At 46.8% G+C, this 16,471-nt stretch overlaps 1 protein-coding gene across 1 annotated transcript in view; it reads left to right on the top strand.

Annotated features, from left to right (window-relative positions):
* PRKCH (protein kinase C, eta) overlaps positions 1–16,471 on the top strand; it is a gene marked incomplete at its 5' end in the record, with an annotated part of 117,704 nt that overhangs the window by 98,638 nt on the left and 2,595 nt on the right. The gene's annotated exons all lie outside the window — the stretch shown is intronic.

The following is a 16,471-nucleotide window of genomic DNA, read 5'->3' as shown; positions in this document are numbered from 1 at the left end:
TTGTGTCTCCCTTACACGTTTCAGCAGCCAACTTGGCAAGCAAGCCATGTGCATGTGTGTGTGTCTGGGCATTCCCCTGCTGACTTAATGATTTACAACTTATGGTCATGTTCCAGAACAGCAGCAGCAGGTATACACAGTATTTGATCAGTAGTGACCAAACGATTTCCATGTGACTGGAGTGCTGAAGAAGTGAAGTCTTTGTGATAATCCTTGGTTCTGACTTGGTAATACCAGCCATCACCCAGGGAGCGTTGTCTACCTGCATGCAAAGACAGGGGTTTGATTTTTGTGTGTGAGAGAGAAAAAATGGGTCTGAGCAGCAAACAGCTTGAGGCGAGCCGTTGCTGGCTGCACTTCGTCCTTGTTCTACCTTGTATTCCTGACTTTTCTCAGGACCTCTTTTCTTCGTGTGCCTCACATCTTTGCCTGTCACATGGGAATGAAGCTTTTGAAGATTTCAGGCTGTGCCTGTACAAACAGTGCCTAGTGCACTGGAACTGCCTGGCTCTGCCATGGTGAAAGGCGTTAACCTACAGATGTGGAGACCTAACCTGGCTGTTCCGCTACTGACTCCTTCCTGCCTCTGATCAGATTGTTTAATATGTCTAGTCACCCTTTGGTTAGAGTATTCCCTTTCCTTACAAAAGCTCTGTGAACAAAGATGCATTTAAGACTGGATGCTACTAAGTACTGAGGAGATAGACGACCTAAGATAGTTAGATCTAAGATAGTAATTCATAGTAACTTGTGGAGCACTGACTAAGGATAATGAATGATGGGACCATTTGAAGGACGGAGGAGAGCTTGTTTTCATCAGATCTTTAGTAGCGAGAATCTGGAAATTTTCTGCTGAAAGGTTTCTGTTGTGTATGAACTGAGCAACTACTTTCTGTAATTGAAAATCCTTCTAAGAAATTCCACAGAAACCAACTGAGAATAAAATCCACTTGAGGATGGAAAGGGTTGTGCTTTGAAATCACAGGTTGTGCTCCTTTGTTGTGCTGAAGGTCCTCTTGGGTTTTGGAAATAGCCTACAACCTATTTAAAACTAAAAAAACTGTGAGGTTCAGACTAATTGCAGCTTCTGGAGCAGCATTCATGTTGGATTGGGACTTGTGAATGTCCCAGTTCCTCTTCTGCAGGGACAGGCAATAGCAGAGTGGATTTGTGGCAGGTGTCTTGCATAAGCATGAGATGGAGGTATAATGTGGAGAGGTAGATGCTCATCATATCAGGAATTTCAGGTTATAATAAAATACGAGTTGTGTCAGCCTCTCGATGAAATGCTTATTGTTCTAGTTGTTGTAGGAACCTCACAGAAACAGCCAGCACAAGCTGCAGTCAACCCTAGGCTGCTCTAGCCTGTGTTCAGAGCCCAACTTTTAACAGCGGGTCCCTTCTGTGATTAACAGGCAAGCAGCATGATGAGAGGCACTGGAGAAAGAGGGCCAGAACTGAGGAGGGAGCGAAGAATTTAGACGGGGTGAACCGAGAGTCTCCAAAACTGCACAGTCAACTTAGCAGTTGCTGGTTGCTTGCCTGAAAACGGCCTCCTCCTCAGCCACTCTGCTCGTCTGCTGTATCACGTGTTGCTGGTGAAACCCAGCTGAAAGCAAAACTGCCTCTCTGAAATGCACACACGTTGCTCGAGAGAAGCACCACGCTGTCTGCTGTCTGGGGAAAAGGCTGAAATTTAGGGCATTAAGCAGCAGCCTTGTGATTAACTAGTGGGAAGTTGTAGCTGAAATTTTTACTGCACCTTCAATTCTTCAGTGTTTCTGTTCTCTGGGTGGCTGCTACCTGGAGGTAACTTTTGCACCTTATTTTACAGCACCAATGATAGTTGGCTGCAGTCTAAATTTCTGAAACTTCACCATAGCTGCTTTTGGGATCAAGAGCTGTTCACTAGAAGAGCTCCTCAATTCCTCCTCCCTTGCTTATGCTGAGTTTTTAGAGGCATCAAAGCGTGTTGGCTTTAACGGGAAGGAGACATCCTGTTATGAGATTGTCTGGGGCTCTAGATTAAAATGGAAAAAACCCCACACACTTTGATTTCTTTTGAATGATAATAAATGTGACCACTGCTGAGGTATTGTACCTGCAGTGTACTGATAAGGTTTGGTCGGTATTTTTATGTGTCAGTATAACACAAAGTGGTGCACCTGCCTTTTTTATTCCTTTGTGGCTGTTTTCTGAAGACAGACATTAGGTTTTCTAGGTGCTAAATATGTAGGGTTTTTCTCACAGACTTTTGATGCTAATATTATTTCTCTTAGAAACAGCATTATTACTATGTGAGCATCTTTTAATCACTGCTGTTTACCTCCAGCAAAAAGTGACCTTGAGCTCCCTGATTTACTGCTGTGACAGTGCTTTCTAACCCAGGATATTAAGAGCTCTGGAAAATCAGAGCACTCAACTGCTGCAGTGACATAAATGATTACAAATAATTACATGGCATGGGAAGCCTGTGGAAGACCAGGGAATTAACCCTGGGGTCTCTTGTATTGCAGGCTAAGGCCCTAATAACCTTAATAACAGGATTATCCCCTCACTACAAGTTCTGGCCTCCAACCTTGAACAGAACTAGTGAGAATTCACTTAGTCTTGAGTGGTGCAGCTTGTGAGAATTTGCTTAGTCTTGAGTGGCACAAAGCTCTGAAATGAAAATCAAATTCTTCTGCCAGGAAGATGCAGTTAGATGTACGTGCTTAGAGATGCTCTGCAAATGGATATCTACAGGTCTAGAAAGCACTTGATCCATTTGCCTTCATGAAGAGCTTTGTCGTAAAGAAGGATAATAGGTTTTAGGACCCATTCCACAGATGCTATTATTTCATTTTGCTTTCATTTACCATAATGGTGCTTCACCAATTTCCCCTCATCAGAAACCACTCGATTTCTGAAGGTTGCATCCTGTTCATCTTCACAGCTTCCTGGTAATCAAATAACCAGAACTCTTAGGACCTCCTTTGGGGCACTGGGTGTTTCTGCTGTGATTTTGAGCACTGGAAACAAGGAAAACAAAACCAACCTCAGTGCCCTGGGACCTTGCTTAGAACTGAAAGCAGAAATGTTTTTGCTCTAGAAAAAAAGATGATTTTATCTATTTCCCTTTTGCCTTTGATATTTTCTCTCAAGAGCTGGGGAATGAATAGGGCAGAGCTATGCCAGTGTAAATCAGCAGGATTTTGTTGGAGTCAGTACTCCCAGAGGAGGGAAGTAGACTATCTCACTCAGGGTCACTGAATATGTCACTGGGTATTGATGGTTCAAGGAGGGCGGAGAGGACTCAAACCGAGATATCCCCTGCTTGTGTGAGTAAGTTGAACTGGGCATGGATTTGCTTGTGGGAGTAAAATAAAGTGCAGAAAAGGAGAATTGCTGCTGAATGGATTCAGCTCATTCTAAAAGTAAGTTTTGCTTTGATTTTGATTGCCCCCCCAAAAAAGGTTTCTCCATAGTCCTACCTGAATGCAGTCACAAGGAGCCAGAGGTTTGTGCCTGTAGGAGAAATTCTTTCAAATGCTCTTTGCCATCAGCTGACGGAGAGGTCACCAGTGTCTGATGATGATGAGACTGTGAAAGAGAAACTTTGTGAGTACGCAGAGAGCAGAGACTGCCGCACCGTATATTTTACAGTGAGAGTGCAGCTAGAGTTTGCTTTGTCACAGCATGTCAATGCTCTGAATTCATAAAGTGTCACTAGCAAAAAGTGCTTGAGCAAAAAGGGTGGCTTTCCTGGCAGCCAGCGCCTTTGGGATTCAGCTGAGCGAACTGCAGAATGAAATACAATCCTCTCGTTTCCCATAAGCGGGGTGGTATTTTGGCAGCATGTTTCACTTGCTTCACATATGACTTTCTCAAATGCAATTCAGTCACGCTGTCTTGCTCACAGTCAGGCTTAGTTGGAGGGGAGAATGAAGGGACACAGTGAAAACCGGCTCTCAAAAGTTGATGGTGTAATGGGAAGCGAATTCACAGGAAAAGCTGCAGGGATTTTCCTTTCCAAGTCTGGTTTCAGATGAAGGGAGAAGGGCTAAGTCTATCGAGTCTCTCCATGGACTGATGATCTGAAGTAGCAATGGTTGGCCCAAAGGCTTGGAGACTTGGATGGGCAATTGCAGCTTGGAGGTTTTCACTCTGAGTCAGGTAACAGCAGGGGCTAGAAAGCAGCATCTCCCCAGGGAAGTGTTGGCATCGCCCGGCCTTCTGCACCCTGAGTTGCTGAACCCCTGTCACAGCTGAGTGTGCTGCAGCTGAGGGTGTTTCTGTGCCAGCCTCCAGTCTTAGTGTGAGCTCTGAAACACTTCTGGGCTGGCTGAAATGCACCTTCCAAAAGTAAAGGTTGGGCAGCCTTGCCTGTAGCTGTATATTTGGGGGACACAAATGAGAATAAAGTCTATTCTCTGTCCAGCTGGTTAAAAATCCTTTTTGAAGAAAACAAAGGAAATTTGCTGTGATTTTAGCAGCCTGCGCAGGTGGAACAGCACAGGGGAATCCACATGCTAGTGGATTGGTGTGAGGATTGAGAGGGATTGAAAGGTGAGGGAGCTCAGCTGAGAGCAAACATGACCTGTATCTCAGACAAAAATGACGTCAGCAATATGGTGCAAGAGAAAAACTTGAAGCTGATCTGGTTTTCTAGATGATAGCCTGGAAGTAATGCTGACTCAAAAGGCAAATACTCTGGTTTAGTGAACTCTGCTGCTTCACGTCACCGAGTTCACTTCCTGCCTCCAGACACCTCAGTGCAATCCAACACCACCACTGAAGTCTAGCACACACCCCCACCCACCACTTCCCCATCCCCCTTTAGACTTTGCTCTCGCAGTCTCGCTTAAAATCCCCTTTGCTCTGCCATGTTAACATCGAGAGGCTGTTGCATCTGCGAGTTAGCGCTTCCAACTCAGCCGCAGCGATAGTGATGCTCTGTCATCAGCAAGAGCCAGGTCCTGCTCTGACGACCTATGCTTTATGGACTCAGTCTTGACACAAGATGAGGGAGTTGAGATTTCCTTCCCAGCTTCTGCCAGCAACCAAGAGGAGCTTGCACGGCTCTTGGGAGCAGCAGGAGGGGAAATGGTTAAACATGCCACAGTTTAAATCCAGTTTAAACCCTTTTGCCTCCAGACAGCCTTGAAGCCTGTTCAAGAAGTCAAAAAAACCCTCATCTAGAAAGGAGAGGGCTCTTCTCCCATTCCTGTGAGCCCACGTTACAGTGAAACCCAGAAACTAGGGCTTTTCAGCTAGTTCCGTAGGGTTTGGGGCTTGTTTGTACAGCTTGCACACATAGTGGTGCTCAATGCTGAGGGGTCACCGGCACTGTAACTTACCCCCTTTGCTAGGAGGAGGCAGCACACGGGTTTTTCTGGAGAGCAAGAAAAGGGTCAGGAATGTTGCAGTGCAGACAGCAACTGGTCACTTCATCTTCAGCAGGGGAGTATGGGGGTCCTTCCACAACTGCTCGGCCAATTTTAATCTTGTTAATTAAAAAAGCCACTCAAAGCTTTCTACAGAAGTCCTTTGTCACCCAGAAGAGCAAATATGAAGGTGCCTCAGATCCCTCAGTCTCTTGAGTAACCATCAGATACAAGAGGCTTCTCCAGAAGGTACTAGAATGAGTTGTGTATTACTCCACCAGGAATTTCTCTTGAGTTGATGGGGAGAAGCCTGTGGATATTATTTCAAGACGTGGCCCTATTCTACCATAAAACAAGAGGTTATGTTAAAGAGCACTGATGGCGAGTTGTAGAAATGCTTTGTGTATCCATTTGCATACACAGAAGTAAGTTAGGTAGCAGCTGGGAAGGTGTGTGTGTGTGTGTGTGTGTGTGTGTGTGTGTGTTAGGCTTTTCTTCCCTGAATTTGTGGGTGATGAGCAAAAACAATTTGAAGAGACCCTCCTCTGCACCTACTTCCAGTGAAAACGAGCAGTGTTTCCCATCGCCTCTCAGGAATTCTAAGCGATGGATCCCAGTGAGAGAGAAATCTGATTATGTTTGTGCTTGTGTGTGTGAGTTAAATCCAGGGTTCCCTAGGGAGTGCAGGTGGGTTCAGGTGGTTATTTCTTGCCATTCCAAGAGATTCTGAGGAATTTCTAATGTCCTGCATGGTCAGAGCACAGGGAAGTCCAGTCTACCTGGATGCAGGATAGCAGCTCCAGCAGAGCCCTTGGAGACTGGGGCTGTGCTGCATATACTTACCTTAACGGGCTGAGAAGAAAGAAGATTGGAGAGATACAGAACAGGATACCCATCCAAAGAGGGTGCCACCATGATTGCCCAAGCACTCAGCGAGGACCTCTTCCGCGTGTGCCATGGCTTGTTTTCTGAAAGGCTTTCTAGATGCTGGAGCAGACTGGCCCCGCTGCTGTAAGCGACTTGAAAATGCCATGTATGAGGTGAGGAGGCAAAGGCCAGGCTTTTCCCAGCAGAAAGACTTAGAGGCAGATTGGTTTAATGTAATCAAAACCAACAGTGTGCGGTGGCAGAGGAGTGGAGGGGAAAGGGCTGCTTTCAGACTGCTAGCAGGTATGTCTAAGTTCAGGAGAGATGTGGATGGTCCGAATTGCCTAATCTCTGCAGCTGCTCGCCCCTAACATCAGCACAGAGGGTGAGTGAGGTCTTCTCCACATTGGAGAAGTTTCTTCTTTTCATACACTGCACTTGCTCAGGGTCCAACACCGTGGGCACTGGAAAGTCAGAACTGACTGTCACCGCAGTAGTTGATGCATCCTCCCTGCATGATACAGCAAGCAACACATGACTCAAAATACCTCAGAAAACGTGCTTTGCTTGGCACATCCAAGCGCCTTTGTGCCTCGCCTTTCCCCTAAGCCCCGGGTGCTCAGTTTGGCCACTGTGTGGGCTACACCAGACCCCCATAATTGTGCTCCCCAGTCTTCTCCTAAACACTTAGGAGGTGTGAAATGAGGCAGCCAGGCGCTGATGGCACAAGGTTGCCTCTGTTTCCTTTACTTCACTCTGCGCAAAGCTCACGTCTCTCCTTTGCACTTGCATCCTGCAGATCTGGGCCAGGCTCTTTCTTCCCAACAGTCAGAAAAAAGCAGATAATCTGTTTCACATGCAGTGCTGGAATAGCCAGAATGAACTTGTTTCTGAATGAACCAGATGCCGTGAGTGCTTTTTAGACAAAGATTAAAAGTAAAAGGAACAACACAATGGTGGATCCACTGAAATCAAAGAGGGAACTAGATGAGCTCATTGCTTTATCCTCAGAGCTGAGGAGCCTGCTAACAAAGGCAGATATTAAAAATGCCTTCAAATATGCCAATAAATTATTCTCTTTGGCATCTTTTCAGAGTTGGCAGGCTCCGTAAATCCTCTTGCACGGTTTGATTAAGCTTCGGCTGTCAGAGTCAGGCCAATATTTGTATCTCTCTGTGAAACTATGCTGGATCTGTGTAAACATTTTCTTTCTTTATTTCGTGTTGTAGAAATGCTTTCATCTTGCATTTCCTGGTTGGCTCTGAAGACTCTGCAGCAAAAGCAGGACCCTGGAGCCTGCCATTTCCCAGCTGGGAAGGAGGTCTTGCAGTTTTAAATGATCTCTCATCTAGGCCATTTTTGCCATAAACACAGACTGTGGTGAAGTGACAAGGCTGTGCTCCTCCACAGACTGCGTTCTTGCCGCTTTTGCCTGAGCTTGCATATCCATCTCTGTGACGTGCTGCCTCTTACCCTTTGCCTTCTAACTCTCAAACACCAAACAACTTTCCCCAGTGATTTTAATCTCTTCTGTAGATCAATTACACCCCTTTCTGAAGGGCTCCTCTTCCCCACAGTAATAGTCCCGTGCTTCTGAATAATTCACTGTGAAAGAAACCTAAAGCCATCTCTGCCTAGCTTGCCAAAGCCAAATTCATCTTGAAGTAGTCATTAGGTCTTTTACCTTTCCCTTTCAATAGGCTGAAATTAGCTTCTTGTTTAAGTCCATCGTGTGCAGGCTCAGATTTGCTTCCTAACAAAAGCTCCTAACCCAGCCTATTGTAATGTCAGGTGTGACTCATCCTCCTCTTTCCTGCCAGGGATGGGAAAGGAGGTGAAGGAGCATTCATTGCGCTGCCTTCGCCTTCCCTCTCTTCTTTCTCCACTTGCTCCTCGCCGCTTGGGAAGAAGCGATTCCCGTGGCCAAGCCTGCAGCTCGTGGCCTGGGCTGCCTCCTCGGCTGTGCCCAGTTAAACAAACCACCTCAAAGGTGTTTTGGTGAACTCCATTAAAATCCAGCCTTGGGGGAAGGCCCAGGGATTCCCTTGAGAAGCTGGGTCTGACCCAGCGGTGGGAGCGATTGCTCAGTGATGGGACTGCCCCCAGCAGAGGGGGGCCAGCTAACTGGGAGGTCTCAGCGCCACTGTAGGGGTAACCAATCTCTGACTGTCCCAGAGCTGCGGGTCTCACTGGCCCTTCCAGCTTTGAACTTTCTGAGCTGCCGTGTCTTTTCAGGAACTTTAAAATTAAACAAATCGAAATATAACCAAGAGCACTAAAAAGCTCCCTTAGTAATGAGAATATTTCTAGTTTAAATGTAATAGATTAGTGGACTTCAATTTGAAAGGGATTAAAATTGTTAATTAACTTCCTTAAGTTTTTTCCTGTGATTTTTTTTTTTTTTTTCTAACTGGCCTTTACAGGTTCATCTGAGGCACTTTAGACCCCTTTGTACTTAACCCTTTGTAAATAGGCCACCCAGGGTTGTGTAATAGGTTCCCGGTTCCTCTTGACAAGACTATCAGAAAAGGATTAATTGTTTTCCCATGCAGCCCTGGGGAGATTTTAACACTGCTTAAAACGAGAGTGGGATCATGCCCCCAGTCTGCTAACAAGGACGATGCTCATTCTCCCTCCACGATTGTGTTACTCTGATTGATGTATTGATTTAGTAATTGACCTGCATATCCCCATGTTGTACCTATAGTCCAACTGGGGAAATTTAAAAACAGCAGCCAGAGACTGTCTGAGCAGCCTGTGCAGCTGGTGGCCCACGTGGGAACTGGGCTTGACTCATTAGCTCTGAAAACACCGATTTCTGGAGTGACATGTTGACCAAAACCTACGTTAAATATTCCATATATCTACTGACTAAAGTTAATTTCTGTTTGTTGTTATTTATTTCAGGAGCACCAAAGGCAGTAGTGTTGAAAAGCACTTGCTGTCGTCTGGGGCCAATATGCATTTGATACTTGCGGCCTTTTCATTCTGCATTAGTGCTGATGAGTTATTTGTTGATGAGTGGGGAGAGGCAGGGAAACAGGTAGATTTCAGCACAACAAGGAAGTTTTATAGCTGTTCAGACAACATTTAATTCCCATATTTTGGGCCAAGTTCTCTCCTGGAGATAGTCAGCAGAGTTACATCAGTTTACACCAGCAGCAGATTTGGAGCCAGATGCGTCTGTCCCGCACGGAAGTTGCTCTATCTACCCTGGTTTCTTTTTCTTTCGCTCGTCTCTCTCACTCAGCACAGTTTGCAATACAGTTAATCCTTCTTGTTCCCTTGAGCTTTAACTGGGCAGCATCGAGCAGCCATTTCGGCACTAGGGGAAAGCGAGATCAAATTTATCTGCTTAATATCCACTGCACTGACATTTTGTCCTTATTGCCTGCGGCTGGCACATTAAACGTGTGACTGCTGTCATGCTTATTGTTACAGTCTTCTGCTTTTAGGAGCAGGGCTGAAGACTGTTTTTTACCTCCCTTTCCATTCCTTTTTTATCTGGAAAAGGAAATAACAGAGATCTCACACTCTCTCTCTTCCTCCCCACCTCCTTAAAATGTTTTCAGGGCAATCTTGTACTTCTGAGCCCGGGCTCTGCACTCACTGAACCGTCTCAGCACTGAAGGATTTCCCCTGCTCACGGTTTTCTCTAGCCAGGACCCCAGCATGGGGGCAGAAGCACGCTAGTCATGTGTGGATCGTGTTCTGGCTCAGCACCACGGTGAATTGCGCTGGTATGAATCGGGGCTTTTAGCAACCAGTCCTGCTGCGTGCAGGGTAGGGAGCCACGAGGCCCTGTGGCCTCTAATGGCTGTAATCAGAGCAAATCCCCAGTGTAAAACAGAGGTAGCATCCGAGAGCGCCGCAATGACTCCAAGTCCTATTCTCAGCAGCACAATCCTCACTGAAGGTCAGTACGACTCGGGCTTCCCAGCGCCTGGTTCACACCCACAGCTGAATCACTGCAGTTTAAGTTACCAGGCATCAGCCGAGCTGCCGTACCTGCGAGGGCTTCCCTAGGAGAGCTCTGCGACCACCCTGCTGCCAGGGCGAGGAGCTTCAGCTGACACCGTTTAGCGAAGCCGGGCTGTGCTGACTCCCTCGCCCCCCATGACCCGATGGGGTGTCCGAGCCCTGGATTGCTCTTGAGGCACACTGTGAGCACTGCCCCAGCAGGACTGTGATGGAAGGGGGTGAGAGCTTTGCCCAGAAGACCAAGAGACAAGACTGGCTCAAAATAAGCAGTTTTTATTTAAAAAAAGCAAACCAACCGAACAGTGTCTCTGCTAGTTTAATGCTTCCTGGATTCCAAACGGTATTATTCCAAAAATAATGCCGACATTAACAGACAGAGCCATAGAGCCATCTTCTTCCTTGTTTAGGGGTGGATGAAGGCTAATGAAACCCCGGACTGCACATTTGTTTGCCTTACATAATAGGCTGTCAAACTGCTTTCAGCAACTGCAGCTTTTGGTGGGGAGATTCATGGAGGGAAGCCTTAATTACAGTAATTGCTCTATTTATATAACGATTCCCTTTTGTCTGAGATCAAATAGATCTTTGAGAAATCTTATTTCCTTTCGAGTTAATTTCTGTCCTGTTAGTTTAGCTCATGAATCTTAATGAAGATGAGCATGTTGGGTATCTCCTCATCTCCCTGCTCTCCCTCGTTACTGGAGGGGAGACTGTGAGGCATTAATCTCCTGTGCTGCTGCCGCTGGTTTTTGCTTTGGTAGCAACCTGGAAGTAACACCAAGCAGGAAACGTTAATACCATGAACAGGGAAATCTTGCTTTCCTTTGACAGTTTGAGCTTGATTGCATTGGCACAGTCCGGACTAGGGGTCTTCTGAGGCCCATGGTGTGGTGGAGAGGAGGTGAGACTGCAGGTCTGCCCTCATATCTGTGACAGGCTGACTCCGGACAAAATGAAGTGATGAATTTCTCTGGGCCTCTGTTCTCTGCCTGTAAGATGGGGGAGATCCTCCATCTCCGCTTGCATTTGAAAGATGGGCTGCGCAGGGGCACAGGCTTTCTCCTACAAGGTAAATGTGCCCTGCCCAGGTCAGGAGAGTCCTGATGGGAGCTGGCGCATCGAAGACTTTCTTTAATACAAGAAATAATTAGTTTTTCCTCATCCAGGTGGATGCTAATGTCTGAGCAGAAAGTTGTGTTCCTCTTCCTGAAGTGCATTACTCCTGTGAAAGGGTCTGGGCTGGTTTAGTGCTTTCCTAGAATGAGATGCATTTTCATGTAATCTAGTCACTCTGGAATTACCTATGACACTAATTATCCTGATGCAAATAGCACATGCATGAGTTACATAAAGCCTATTGGGGATTCCAATACTGAGAAAGGGAATTTGTAAATTCAAGGAAATTAATGCCTGGAAACATCTGTTTTGTACAAACATCCTTTCGCTGACTTCCAGGCCATTAGACTGATTTGCAAACTCCAACTCTTGAGACAGAAGATGCAACGCTGTGTGTGAGCAGCACTGGAGAAGACCAGTACAGCCTTGCCCAGCAGACTGGGAGATGTGGAGCCCTTCCCAGCACAATCTGAGCCAGGCAGTGGGTGAAGGGAAGGGCCAGCGGGTCCCCTGCTCTCCCTCACCTGCTGGCGGGCTGAGCTCCCAGGGCTGACACAGATTTTTCCTAATGGTTGGCACTGCTATGTCTGCATTTTTTCCTTGTAACTTCATGGGCCCTCTGTGGACTAATCTCCAGCTTTTAATTTCTTGTCATGGCTTGCTGCATTTTCTTTCAGTTCATGTTTTCAAACGATCTTGTGAAGTCATGTTTTTGGCTCGCTCCAGCTGCTGGTTTTGGCTGCGATGCTGCTGAGAGGGTTAGCTGAGGCCAGTGAGAGCCTCGCTCGAGTTCGCTGCTCGGCAGACTGGTGTAGCCCAAAAGGACCTGGTCTGAGGATGTGCCCGAGAGGCTCCAGGAATGCGATAATGCCACATGGTTGGATCTGAATCACAGGGTGAGGGCTTGACAGTGTGGTTCAGGTTTAAGACTGATAGTGTGGCTATTGGTTTTGCCGGGAGGCACCTTGGATTTGGGCGATTGCCGGTTTCTTTTTGCCCAGGAACATCTCTGGTTTGCCTTGTTGTTGTTACTGTTGAATTTTCTTCTCTTTGTTTCTTCACTGAGTTCTGTGTGCCAAAGGCTGAGATTCATGCTGGATTCCCAATTATCATGCAAAATTAGAGATAGTTCATAAAAATTAGGAGATGAAATTTTGCCATGAAAAACTTTCTGTTGAACATCTGTCATCACCTGCAAAAACACTGGAGGGTTGTACTTGGAAGGACATTTAGGGCTCTCCGACCTGCGAAGCAAGAGTCAAATTCTGGCCTTCCCGTGGATGCCAGGAACAGCCTACACTTTGTAAGACATTTTCCAGCTGTTTCTGAATGCAGCCGAAGGCATCTGGCGAAGATGAACTGCACTTCCAAAAACCTTCCACCTGCGCAGCCTGCGTGTGTGTGTGCTCTGGGCACTCAGCTGTACTGCTCCTGCTGCAGAAGTACCTCTTAGATGGTCAGAGACACGGGTACAGGCTCCAGCTGTTTATTTCATAGGTGAAGGCTGATCTTATAATGAAGTTCCTCAAAAATCCCAAGTTCTTTGTTTGCTTTGCTGGAAGTGCCATCAGATAGCAGCGGCAGCATGATGTCAGATCTTGCCCTATTGCAGCAGAGAAAGGTCAGTACTGCCTCAGGCAGAGAAAGTGAAGCTTTCATGGGCTTTTGAGCCTTGGAGAGGTCATTGTAGTAGTTTGGTTTTCCCTGACGCACTAGACAACACAAAATGAAACTTGATCCATTTCTCTATCAGTGCAATAATTTCTGGTTATTACAGTGTTTGAGGGGGTCAGTTACTCATTTCAGTGGAAACTGGCTTCAGAAATTCTGTTTTCAATTTTATATATCCCTTTCGGTAAGGCAGATAACTCTGTTCCAGTGCAAAACCTCAGTACTGTCTCTGTGAGAGTCACCATTTACACACCTGCTTTTCAGCCCTATTGCCAAATAAAGACCCGAGTTGCTTCCAGGGAAAGCACCCCACCTTCACCAGGCGGTGACGGATATGCCACCTCCAAAACTCACCAGATTTTATGTAAGGGAGGAGCAGCAATGGCCAATCTCTTGTTTTCTGTCACAGCCCACGGGTGTGAAGCCATGTGTACACCATGGGCTGCCTAGCTTGCCAGGATGCTGCGGCTGCCCAGAATACAGGGCCATATTTCATGTACCGCGTGACAACGTTCAAAGGCAACATTTTCAGTGCTGGTTCCCATGTGCAGACACAACTGAGAGGTCTCAGCGCAGTGTGCAATACGCTATCAGAGATGTAAGTTAACGATAAGAGACCAACCGTCCTTTGAAATGATATCCCACCCTTTTGCCAAAGCAGGCGAGCGTGAGCTTGACTGCTGTGAAAAGGAGCCCTTGAAACGCTTGTGCTTTGCAGCCCTGTTTTTACAGAGCAAGGGAGGCAGCATCCCTGAGCTCATGCCCGACAGCCAGGAAGGTGCTGTTTGATCGGGTGTCCCGTAGGTCAGCTCACTCCTGTCAGAGGAAGGGATTAATTCAGAGGGGCCTTGTGGCAGCCTGGCATCGCCCTCAGGAGCCAGCCCGGGGAACGTGGTCCAGCGGTGGGTCAGTCCGAAGCCTTCCCTTTCCTCCTGCCTCCTTCGGGCACCCAACGTGGGATAGACGGTGCCTGGAGTTACCCAACTGCGATTTCTCAATTTGCAGGTTCAATGATCCAGTCGGAGCTGGTGGGTTGAATTTGAACAGTCATTTTGTTTGGAACGTTATGTTTTGTTTCTTCAGAGCTCCAAACAGCCCACCTCAGGGGATGGCCCTCGCCTAATCCTCGTTGTCCTCACAAAAAGGGTGTTTTAAGCAGCCAGGAATGCATTTTCATTGGCTCTCGGCTTGTTGCATTGGATGCCTTCGCTTGGTGCAATTTTGGCATCATGTGGGAGAAAGCAAGCAAATAGGAATGTAAACACACTTTTATATCCCAGGGCTCTGAACTGGTCTGGGAGTGGGCGGTCTAGTTTAGGTTTTGGTCTTATATGGTTGAACGTGAATGGGAACCCAAGCAAAGCATGATACCAGCCCTTTTCAGACATGATTTGCTTTCATGAGGTTTTTTTCCCTCTCCACATTTAGCAGAAGCTTCCTGGTGTAATGGAGGTGGTGGTAGGTCAGGAGACACGAGACTTATTCCCAGCAGTTCTCTCCTTTGTGACTTGCTTTTTCTGGCCTGTTTTGGTCTATACCACTCCCAGCACCAGTGAGCGCTGATGTTGTTTGAGCTTTCTAGGTGTTCCAGCAATGCAAATAAGAGCTAGTGAGGTGCAGATATCCATCTGTGGGGACAAAGAAGCTGGGTAGGGAATTTTTAGAGAAAGACGGGGCTGCCAGGAGAATTCTGGCCTGTTTTGCAAACCAAAGAAATTTAGTTTAAGACTTGCAAAGGCTTGCCTGAACCAGGTCTCTGAGAGACTTTGGCTTGACCCATTTCTTGTTTGAAAACCAAGCTGTTCTCCGGGGATCAGAATCCCACAGAAATGTTCAGGCAGAGTCTCGTGGGGAAAAGATTTTGTTTGGGTTCTGCTAGTAGAAAAGGAGAACAAGTCAAAAGGGTTAGGGGGACAGAGGAGGTGTGCTTGTCCATGGGCCTGACCCTGGAAACGTTACATAACTGAGGGCTGAAGGCCCCAGAGGAGCACGGGAAGACCCCAGCTCCAGAGAGCCGTGTTGGCTTTGCTCCTCTCCCGGTGACCGCTCTTACAAGCCTGGATGCAGTCAGCAGCTCTTTTGACTGATGTTTTGGGTGAAATGGTGGAAATCAGTTTTGCCATAGGGAACCCCATGGCAACACACATCTTCGACGGGCTCACGAGGTCAGGCTTGAGCTGGGGTTTTTGTGCTAATGTCAGCGGAGACTGGAGTCCTGCAAGGTCCTGAAGCACCCTCAGGATGGGGTACTGGGGAGACTTCTAAAATAAATCTGGCAGTCGTCTTTCTTCTCCCTGTTGGGGAATGACTAGGTCTTTTATCCGCTCATCCTAGGAGAATTTGTACCTTCTGAAAAGCTCCTACAGTTAGGATGAAGTTGGTCTCTCACTGCACCTCCTCTTCTTTTCATTTCCCCATTGCAAGATGCAGCAGACTTGGTCGTTCCTGAAACAGTGACCGATTGTCTGGTTTGGCTGGTTCAGCTATTTGCTAAACATAATGCTCTTTCATCTTCGAGGAAATCGTCTGGACACCTCCACCGGAGTGGAGCTTGCTTTATGCTGCTGTTTCAATAGGCAAATAAAGGCAGCTATTTTCCCAGTTTAAACAGAACCTGATTTCTCTAATGAATTAGAAATATTTGAGGGGAGGGGAAAGACTGGCTATTACTGAATTTTTAAGAACTATAATCCGTAAAAAAAGATTCTTAACAAGCTACCTCGCTCTTTTCCTGCCTGTGGAAAGGATCCTCCTCCTCCCCCAATATTTCCGTTCCCTTTAAGAAATATCCGCAGCACTCACACTTCATCATTCTTGTCGGGACCTAAAAGGTACCCGCCAGGGCCCTCTCGCCCCGTGTCCATGATGTACGGCTTTTCTCAGTGCTCCCTGGCAAATCAGGACACTTTGGCTGAGCTTTGAGATTTCTTTAGGTTCAAGATTTCTTTTAACTGGTTGCAGAATAAAATTGTTACAAAAAGAAATCCTCTTCTAGGTTTTCAACGTCGAGAGAGGAGACGGTCACCTGTCTGCTCTCATCTGCTCAGGGTTTGGGAGACTCTAAATGCCAACGCCTTGCTCGTTTTCCTCTGTTTCCTGAGATGACAGGAAGGAAAGCGTAGGCTTCTGGCTGCGCTTCAGCCGGCTGAGGTTTAGGAAAAAGGCACAGCTCAGGACTGACTCCGGTCCAAAGCCTGGCTGGCTGGTGAGCAGCGTTTGGGAGCGAGCTTGTATTCCTGAGAAATTTATACAGAAACAATTAACCACCAAACCAACTGTGCAACATTTATAATGTTGCAAATTATGCAATTCAACTTTCTTTTTTTATTGTGGTAACCAAGGATTTGACCAAAAGAAAAAGGACCAAGGAGAAATACACCCCGACTTCTTCCTCTAGAGAATGAGTCAAGTTCTCTGCATGCGGTTCCAGTATAATGAAATGGAGAAGTTGGGCCAGCAACTGGGTTCAG

The sequence above is a fragment of the Buceros rhinoceros genome, unplaced genomic scaffold, assembly GCF_000710305.1.
Source record: "Buceros rhinoceros silvestris isolate BGI_N320 unplaced genomic scaffold, ASM71030v1 scaffold7790, whole genome shotgun sequence".
NCBI lineage: Eukaryota > Metazoa > Chordata > Aves > Bucerotiformes > Bucerotidae > Buceros > Buceros rhinoceros.
The sequence above is the reverse complement of the archived record's forward strand: the minus strand, read 5'-3'. Positions and strand labels throughout refer to the sequence as shown.